The following is a 9718-nucleotide window of genomic DNA, read 5'->3' on the forward strand; positions in this document are numbered from 1 at the left end:
TGCGTGCGTGCGTGCGTGCGTGCGTGTGTGTGTGTGTGTGTGTGTGTGTGTGTGTGTGTGTGTGTGTGTGAGTGTGTGTGTGTGTGTGTGTGTGTGTGTGTGTGTGTGTGTGTGTGTGTGTGTGTGTGTGTGTGTGTGTGTGTGTGTGTGTGTGTGTGTGTGTGTGTGTGTGTCAATGCACCCAAGGACAGTAATGCTTATGCACTGCAATACGTAAGCAGTCTGATGTGTGTCTGGCGAATTTTCGAAGCGAAAGCTTCACTACGCTCGGTAAAGCCAAGGTCACCGTGCTTGCGGATTTCATCTTAATTTGACCTTCGGATAAAGCAAAGGAATGGAAAGGTGCATAACTGGCCCCCTGGGACAGTGGACACCTTAGCCGCTCTTTCAGCTACGAAACCGATGAAGACTGCAGCAGCTTCGAGTGCAAAGAAAAGGCACATAACTAGCCCTTGGGACAGTGGACACCTTATTCGAGCGTTAAGCTACGAAAGCGATGAAGAGCGGGAGCTTCGAAAGCAAAGGAAGGGCGCATAACTGGTCCCCTTGAACAGTGGACACCTCAACCGTGCTTTAAGCTACGTGGCGGTAGTGACAGATGTGCGCTGCATACGTTGGCATTGACAACGTTGTGGCAGAAACACGACACTGAAGCCATAGGGTGGACGTTCATTGCGTTCATTCGCGTTGGCGTTCACAACATTTTAGACTCCGATGATTTTAAGGAAAGGAAGTGCGCATAACTGGCTCCCTGGGTTAGTGGACACCTGAATCGCGCTTTGAGATGCGTGGGGTGCGGAGAGAGAGATGTGGGCTGCATGCGTTAGCGTTGACAACGTTGTGGCAGACACGCGGCACTGCAGCGATAGGCCGCAGTGTTCATTGGGTGAGCAAACTCTCGCGATCAATCATTCCAGGGCGGCAGAGTGGGCGCGCTGCCTATATAGTGTCCGGAACGCACTCAACGTTACAGACGCCCGATACGCCATAGCTTTCGCTCTCTAACCAAGATCAGCAGTAGTTAAACCACAGAAAAAGGCGTTATCAGAATTGCTGAGAAAATAGTTTGAAAAAGGATTGTAAAGAAAATGAGGACATAGAACAGAGATGAAGACATTTCAAGGGGTCTACAAAAAGTTTTAAATTTTCTGCACTAGTGTTAACTCATGCAGGTAGGCCGACAAAAGTTTAAGTTCGAAGCACGGTGCTGCTGCGAAGGAAAGGACGAAGGACCTAAAGCCAATTTCATTGCCAGTGACATTTTTGCAAGAACCGCAGCGGTAGCCTAATGGTTTGAGCATCAGCCTCGTATGCGGGAGGTGCGGGGTTCGATCCCCAGTGCCGCCGGGTACCCATCGGTGATGCGACGGGTACAAGCTTTCCCCTGGACTGGTGCTCGGCTCCTCTGGGGTAAATTGCTTGGAAAAATGGTGAATGCCTCCACCTTGAGTAAATAAAAAGACATCTTGTGTTCATGGCGCGGTTCACACAAAGCTGCCCTTGCGCCATTGAAACTCATCATCCACATTATTTGTGTAAAGGTTTGGTTTATTGGGGTTTAACGTCCTAAAGCAACTCAGGCTATAAGGGACGCCGTAGTGAAGGGCTCCGGAAATTTCGACCACCTGGGGTTCTTTAGCGTACACTGACATCGCACAGTACACGGGCCTCTAGAATTTCGCCTTCGTTGAAATTCAGCCGCCGCGGCCGGGATCAAACCCGCGTCTTTCGGGTCAGCAGCCGAGCGCCGTAACCAATGAGCCACCGCGGAGGGGCGTTGTGTAAAGGTCCCTATTTTGAACTAGCATTATGTCCACTCTATGAGTATAAGCCGGGCGTATTAAAAAATTGCGTCGCACACTTTGAGCTGAGTCTCCATTTCCTGAGTGCGGGCTGTCAATTGGTTTGTCTGAGGCGATACCGATCTTGAAAGTGGCATTCAAACGGAGTCGATAGGGGAGAGATATTTCAGATAGCGATGAATCCAAACGGAAGACCAAATTTCAGAAGCAGGTCTGCGGAATGTAAGATTTCAAAATTGTGGAACGGTAAGATCTAGAGCCGATCCGTTTGTTCATAAGCCTACATCTCTGTCATTGTCAACATTCATATTTTTTCAACGAAATTTTCGTGTAATTTCAATACTGAAGAAGTCATCGGGACGCTTCATCTACATTTTCGTTTCTCAAAATGCTGCAAATTTGGAATAATACACAGTGGTCTGCGCCGCTGGACAAATTATGTAAATATCCGACGTCTCAGGAGATCGGCCAATGCTCAGGTTTCCTGAACATGCTAGAAAGTTCCGTAAGTTGCTTTAAAGTATGTAATGTGGTTCATCGTGGTACCATAACACCTTGAAATTGAGCAGGACGCAGGAGGCGAGGAGGAAAGAATAAGACACAACGAGCGCTGATTATCTCAAAATTGTGCCGGTAGTCGGCACTCGTGTCTTCTTCCTTCGTCATTGTCTCGTGCGTCGCGCTAAACGTCGAGAAGTTCGAGTATTTACTTTTCCCGCCAAAACAACGCGTACGGTATAATATCATTGTTTTTTTTTTAATTACGACGACTTTCTTTAGTTGCCCCCTAACTTCGACGGCGGCGATGGCTCCACACCACAAGCCGCCATGTTTTGAACGAATGGGCTTCCAAGCAAACTACACTGTCATAGTATGTCTACCTTGCTGTGCCTTCGAAGCAGTGGGATTAGAACTAATCAAGAGGCAATCAAGTTTTGGAAGTCAGTTTCACTAAAAGTGCAGCTTTGAATGTCATAGACAGTGCGCAAGAGCTGACTTTAGGAAATTGATTGTTTTGGCCGTCTCCTGCGCGGAATCACTTCATTTTTGTTTAACTGACTAACAGGCATCCGTGGTTCGCATAAAAACGGATGTGAAAGAATCTCATTATTCTTGCACTGATTGCAGTTAAGAAAGATCGGCAAAAATGTCGCGGTTAGTGTTTCCGTGATGGCCTACAACTGCAACTGTTCACGGGTCTGAAAAGAATAAGAACGTAATTTATTTGCTGCTACTAATTACTCAATAAAGAAATAGCACTCCCAAGCATGCTAGACAACAACGAATAAAACTTTTTTTTTCTCTTTTTCTTCGCTTTCCCTCTCTATTTCTTGTAGAATCAACTCCTCTTTCCTAACTTCTGGTTTACGTCTTTGTTTCACATAAGGTGCTATAACGTGGTCTTTGCAAACAAGAAAAAAATTTAACGTTTGTGCGCTCTGTTTTTACTTTCCTGCAAATCACTGACAAAGAAAATTCGTTTCAATGTTTCTTTCTACACTGAAGTGGAAAATGTCTCTTCGGTATTATCCGTCCCGAAAAAAAATACACAAAAAAAAAGAAAAAGCTTGCTTTCGACGAATCCTCATGAAATAAGAATTCATTGAACGCAAATATTCGTGTTCTCTTTCATGCTGGAGCCACCCGTACGCACATGCATGCAGTAACGCTGGGAACCGCTCCTGTATTCTGCCATTTTTCCTCGTTCATAAACGGAATAAGTGCAAAGCATTCGCATTCGAATAGAATGCGCTAAGTGCGGCATGCATGCGTGTCGAGCATCAAAACCACGACGTGCCCTAATCGAAATGTTTTGATATATAAGCCCATTTGCTGCTTCAGCCAGCGGCTGCAAGGAAATATAAAAGGCTGCGGCGGAAGCCTGTGGAATTTATTTCTTGAAGATTTTGCTTGAAGACGGAGACCAGCCCGTACTGCGAGCGCAGCCCGCCCTTTCATGGCACGTAGGTGTACACTTCCTCTTCATCGGGAGCCCTCTTTAAGTACTCTAGTTTCTCCAGGGCCTCGATCCTTTCTTTGATGTCCTGGGGGCTAGGGATGAACCTTACGCTCAGCAAGCGGATAAGCTCAGCGACAAGCTCGTTGTAAGAGAGCTTTTGGTGTTTCTTCATCACTCGCACAATGGCCGAATCCACTTGAAACCTTCGTTCTTCGTACACGTTTCCTGTCACCACCTCGTTCATCTTCGCCTCGTTCTTCTTCTGGGCGGCGTGCAACCCAATCTTCACCTGGCGAAATTCAGGTGCGAAAGAGCGATTCACGGCAAAGACACTGCCTGGTCTGATGTCATTTGCCCCGTGTTCCTGGATGAGTACCCGCTCGGTGGATTTGCCTGCTGACAACGACAGCAGCGCGTGCACCAAGTCCTCTTTGGGAATGCCAGTCTTGCAGGCAATATCCTCGTAAGGGATCCTCTCACAGTCGTTGTAGAGCATCAGAACGCACATTTGGTACGTCGACACCAGGATGGTGCACGTCTGTGGGTCACTGGAAAGATGGGGGGACGCAGGATACATGGAAGGCTCGTCGTACCCGTAGAACACACTCAGTTCCGCCGAGCCTAACTGCGGCTGTAGAGTTAACTTCCGGCCGCTGTGCTTTGCCATGTAGAAGAGCCTGAATGTCTCAAAAGCACCGCGGGGAGCAGCAGGAATGTTGGTTTGCTGCGTCACCGCAGGGACAGGCCACGAGCCCGTGGTCAGCACGCGTACGTTCAGGTCTAATCCATGCAAGTCGATGTCGCATGAAGCCACGATGGTCTTAAACTGTTCTGTCATGGTATTGGAGATAAACACGTCGTTGAGCATGGCCTCGAGTTTTGACGTGAACATGCCGCCGCACTGAGCCTTGAGTTTGGAGATCATGCTTTTCTCGGCATCCTCTGAAACGCATTCCCTGAGTAGCAGCCGCTTGCACAGGTGCTCCCTGTAGTAGCTCTCGAAAAGGTCCTTCTCCTGCAGGTGCCGGAAGATCGCCACCGTTTTTTCCAGCTGCTGCTCTGTCTCGTGCGGAGTCATTACTTCTGTCCCTTTGCTCAGTATGTGATCTATAAACGAGGCCAGATGTTGGGGTGACTTACGGTTGAGGCTGAGGATGTTCTCGAAGTTTGCATCGATCATCTGTCTCACCAGACGCTCGCCCTTGAAAGAGCTGTGCACTAGATAGTCAAACTGGTCCTTAAGATCCAGCAGTTTCTTCACCATACACAGGGAGTCTCCCTCGTCGCCGTTCTCCGTCATAATTGACCTGCCCTACTCACGCACGTACTTGCTTGCACAGTTTACAAATGCTTCCAGGCCTTTCTCAGTGTGACTGAGCAGCCGAAACATGCGTGCTAGGTCCTCCATCTGTTTGTTTTCCAGCATGTGGACAACGCCCGTTCGTCCCATGTCCACGATTTCCTTGACATGGTTTGCCACCAGCTCCTGGTAGACCACCTGAATGATGAGGCGTTGGGTGACAGCGCTCAAGCAGTCCTTTGCCAGATCAAGCTCTTGGTTGATGCGCTTCTCCGCCATGTCGATGTAGGCGACCGCGGTCATTTCGGCAATGTGCTTCTCACTTTCCTGGGCGTAGAATTTCGCTGTCTCCTCCAGAAACGGCCTCTCAAAGTCTCGCTCGTAGACTGAATAATCAACGCCCAACTTTTCCAGCATCTCACAAGTGTCCTTGATTAGAGCCCTGTCGACCTCCTCGCCCATGCGCTCGCGGTTTATCACACCAAGCAGCGCGTCACGCAGCTTCTCCCGTATGTCGCCGTGGCACGCTACTTCGTCACGGAAAATGACCATCCCCAAGGTGTACACTTTATACTCTTCGTTCAGCGGCACGTAGTACATACGATCCAAGGAGAGAGCAATCTCCCCGATAGCTCTCATCTTTGCCTGATGCTCGTCCCAAGCACGATTCAGTGTTTCCAGGAAGGTGTCCTCAGCGCAGGCTACGATGCTCGGCCGTACGTTGTTCGCAAGCTGCGCGGTCACCACTTCGCGCAGGCCACCGTAGAGCAGCGACCCGTATTCGTTGATCACCATGGCGTAGGCTCTGCGGTACAGCTCGTCGAATCGCCGACCGTTGTAGCCGTTCACCTGGATGTCCCGTGTCGCATTCTTCAGAGGCCGCCTGACGTCCTCGGGGAGGTCCTGTTCAGCTGGTTGGCGAAACATCGGGACCCCCACCGCATTGGATTTTTTTTTTCTCGGGCACAGAGGTTATGGCGTCCGCCGCCTTACTGGGCTGCTCGAGCCATCGGTACTTCTTTCTCTTCCGGTATGACTGTTCGGCATGCGCGTGCACGTGCACAACGAAGTGGAGGTACTCTTCCAATGCGGACGTAGTTATGAAGAACATATTTTTTCCAGTAGTGTAAGCTTATTAAAATCAGCTTCATTACTGCCATACAATTTCAATTAACATTGCATATTTAGTCGAGATCTCGTAGCTGTGGGACGACTTTGGTTTATTGGTGAAAAAATGACAGAGTATGTTTACAATATTAGATTCAAAGCGAAAGTGCGGGATTTTTTTTTTTTCCTGCCGGTTTTACTGATTTTTCATGCATGATCGACTAAGCTAAGGCACACACATGATGACTGATTCAATTTTCTGTCCTTTTTTTAGCGGACACTTGAAAGACGATTTTGTTCGGATTAGTGCTGCATAGAAGACGACGATGAGAGGGCAGCGCCGCGGGACGGATCGCTCACGCCAGGCAGTGCGCCGTTGAAGACGGCGATGAGGAGCGTTCGCACTAGGATGCACCCTGGCCAATCCCCCGCCGTGGGTATGTGCCATTCAGCCCGAGGACATCATCATCATCATCATCCCCCTTGTGGCTATGTGCCATTGTGATGAGGGCAACAACAGCATTGTGCCATTATCTTCTTGAGGACAATAACAAGAGCAAGAGACGATCACATACTCGCAGGGGGCGGTTTTGCTAGGCTCTGAACGTCCGGATTACAGCGAAAGCTCGTGATGATTTTGCGGCCATGTCACCTGTCGAAGAGATAAATTTGCACAATACACCTTACAGCAGAGAAAACTAAGCGACAGTACGGTTATCAGAAAACAAGCAAAGAACAGAAAAACGGCTACGGTCAGACTTTCTCGCTAGTTTGTGATGGTAATTGCGTAGGGAACAGCCAATTATAGAAACCTTTGCGGAACCCTTTAGGCACACTAATATTCACTGAATGGCGCGGTGTCTGGATGTGCAAGAGTACAGCTTACGATTGCTTTTCGCAAGCTTGACCTCTCACATTTTCACTCCATGGTGTAATTTTGGAGGTTTCTTTTTGTTTTTTCAGACCTAAAGTTAGTGTCCATGAGCACCTTTTTAGCGGTCACAAAGCTTTATGCAGGATTGGAAGCTAGCGTTACGTGCGCCGATGTGAACGAGGAGGCAGCCATTCGGCGCCGGCACTGACGAGTTACGGAATGCTTTCGTGCTTGTATGCACTTATGACTGTTTCTGCGGCTTTTTCTTTTATTTATTTATTTATTTTTTTACTAATTTATGAATACTGCCATGCCACAAGGCATTTTAGCAGGGTGGGATATGAATGCAAAACAAGGAAAATTATAAGTACAAGTGTCAAAATCTCCGGCAAAACGTTCAGAGATAAAAGTCACATTATTGAACAACTGCTCATCGGCCATAAAAAGAAAATAATACGTAGTGCAACTATTACAACCAGTCAGTAACAAAAATATTTAAACATGATGAGTAAGCACAACGAAATGCAACAACAAAGCAGAAATTAGGGAAAACTTAGACTTCTAGTAAATGATGCCGCAAATTGCTGTAAAATTTCGTAGTTGGTAAGCCGATTCCAGTCCGTTACTGTTCTTGGGAAAAAAGAATATTTGACGCAATTGTTACGAGGGCTAAAAGGGGTAATTGTCAGATTGTGTCGCTGCCTAGTGCTGTAACCCGGAGAAAAAGATATTATTTCGCAAAGGTGAATCTTGAAATGACTATATACAAGTTGGTACAAAACTTTTTGTGACGACAGACGCGATTTCTTTCGGTTAATGGTGTCAAGCCAGCCTTCTGCAACAGGTTAGTCACTGATGTAGTACGTCCATAACTATTGTAAACAAAACGGACTGCTCTTTTTTGTAATTTTTAAACTTCATCAATATTTGTTTTGGTGAACGGATTCCAAATTACGACCGCATAATTAAGTATCGGGAGGACAATTGATTTGTAGGCTAGAAGCCGAACTTCGGGGGTGGAGAACTTCAGTACACGCCTCAGAAAGAAAAGCCTATGGTTTGCACTCCTTGAAACCTGATTAATGTGCCTGGTCTAGCCAAGAGTGTTCAACCTCGGAAAGAATGTTATTGGAGGAAAAATAATGGAATATGACCGATTTTTTTTTTTGCGTGTTATCCTCATAAAGACGGTTGTTTTGAAAGTTGATTGGCATTTGCCAGGTGTCCCACCAAGCGGTAAGTTTTGTCAGGTTACTCGTCCAGAGCATATATTCAACGCGCATTTCGTCCAAAAAAAAAAAGCATGCAGAGGACTTGGGGCAGCAATAGAAAGATAATTAGGGAGTTTTAGAATTGGGGACCCAAGACTCTGGGCCCCCAAGCCGCGTTGCGTTGTTGCTCTTGAGTTTAGAGGAGCAGCTGAGTTTGAGAATTGGGTCAAACGCAGACAGCCTTGGGTCGAGCGCTGGTTACGCCACAGTGGGGAAAATAAAAAGGTGCTTGAAAGCAACAAAAAAAAAGCTTTTATTGCAAGTGAAAAGAATGTATTTTTGAGCAAGAAGAGCGAGCAATAAAATCTCATAAACGTAATCGCTCTGTTAGTACAACGAATTAAGTAAACGATTTTAAGTCAAGCAAAGCTAATCGCAGCTAAGTGCTCTTAAATTGTGTTTTTTTTTTGGCGATTTACTTTAAAACTGTGAGTTCACCTGTGTAAAATGGCAAAAAATCAGTCGAAGGACAGCAAGATTGCTCTGCGATCATCTGCTGTACGGTGATTTCGCAATTTCTCGTCACTCGCAAAGGTGATCCAAGACGGCTTGGGGACCCACGCTAGTTTTCGATTTTTGAGTCTTGGGTTTACGCGAACGCAAGAGCCCAAGACTGGCTTGGGTTCTGCGCATGCGCACTTGCGACCGGCAATTCTCTTGGGGTCCCAAGCCGCTTGGGCCCCCAATTCTAAAACTCTCTAATATTGTAGCGAAAGCAACAATACGCGAGTCGCAGAGCCATTTCGCGGAGCCGAGGAAAGGGCATACTGCGCATGCGCGAGGACGGCGAACAGCTGACGCGCCGCCGCCGTCGCTGCGCGGGTGGCTCAGAGCTCTGTGATACTCCGACGTAACGCGCGCGCGCGCGCAGCACTTCCAAGTCACGTTGGCCAAAGCGAGACCCTCTATAGTCCAACGCCGCTTGACCACCGACGTCTTCAGCGGCTTCGGCGCTCTCTGACTGTGCTGGCGTCGAAATGGAACATGTGCCTATTCTGCCCCGGGTGCGTCGAAACCGCGAACCTAGAATGCACCCCGAGCGCCGTCTACGGAGCGCGTAGCCGCCACTCGGAAACAGCAGGCCGGACGAATAGATTTCTGCGCATGCCCGCAGCTTGTCGCTCAGCGCTGTCTCGCGCCGACGCGGCTGGAGCATAGGGGGGAGAATTTCAGCCCGGCGCAGCGTCGCCAACGTGACGTCATAGAGTAATATAGAAGTAAAGAGCGGACACTCCCGTAGGCCCCAGCGGCCGACTTTTGTGCACAGCGCACCTAGCGGACCCGGGGAAACGCACTGGCCTCAGAGATGATAGGCTCAACAGGAATCTTGGAGGCTCTACTTTCATTGCGTCTTGTGCGTTCTCCGCTCTCGCGGAGGAGGCGGTGTCACATTGCCCAGCTGAG

At 48.3% G+C, this 9718-nt stretch overlaps 2 pseudogenes; both read right to left on the reverse strand.

The window, feature by feature from the left end:
• Positions 1-3757: 3757 nt before the first annotated feature.
• LOC149353658 (cullin-3 pseudogene) lies at positions 3758-5062 on the reverse strand (annotated as a pseudogene).
• A 12-nt stretch (positions 5063-5074) lies between these two features.
• Positions 5075-5989, reverse strand: LOC149353659 (cullin-3 pseudogene; annotated as a pseudogene).
• Positions 5990-9718: the final 3729 nt, after the last annotated feature.

Source organism: Amblyomma mixtum, chromosome 3 (genome assembly GCF_055824585.1).
Source record: "Amblyomma mixtum isolate Tamu chromosome 3, ASM5582458v1, whole genome shotgun sequence".
Classification (NCBI taxonomy): domain Eukaryota; kingdom Metazoa; phylum Arthropoda; class Arachnida; order Ixodida; family Ixodidae; genus Amblyomma; species Amblyomma mixtum.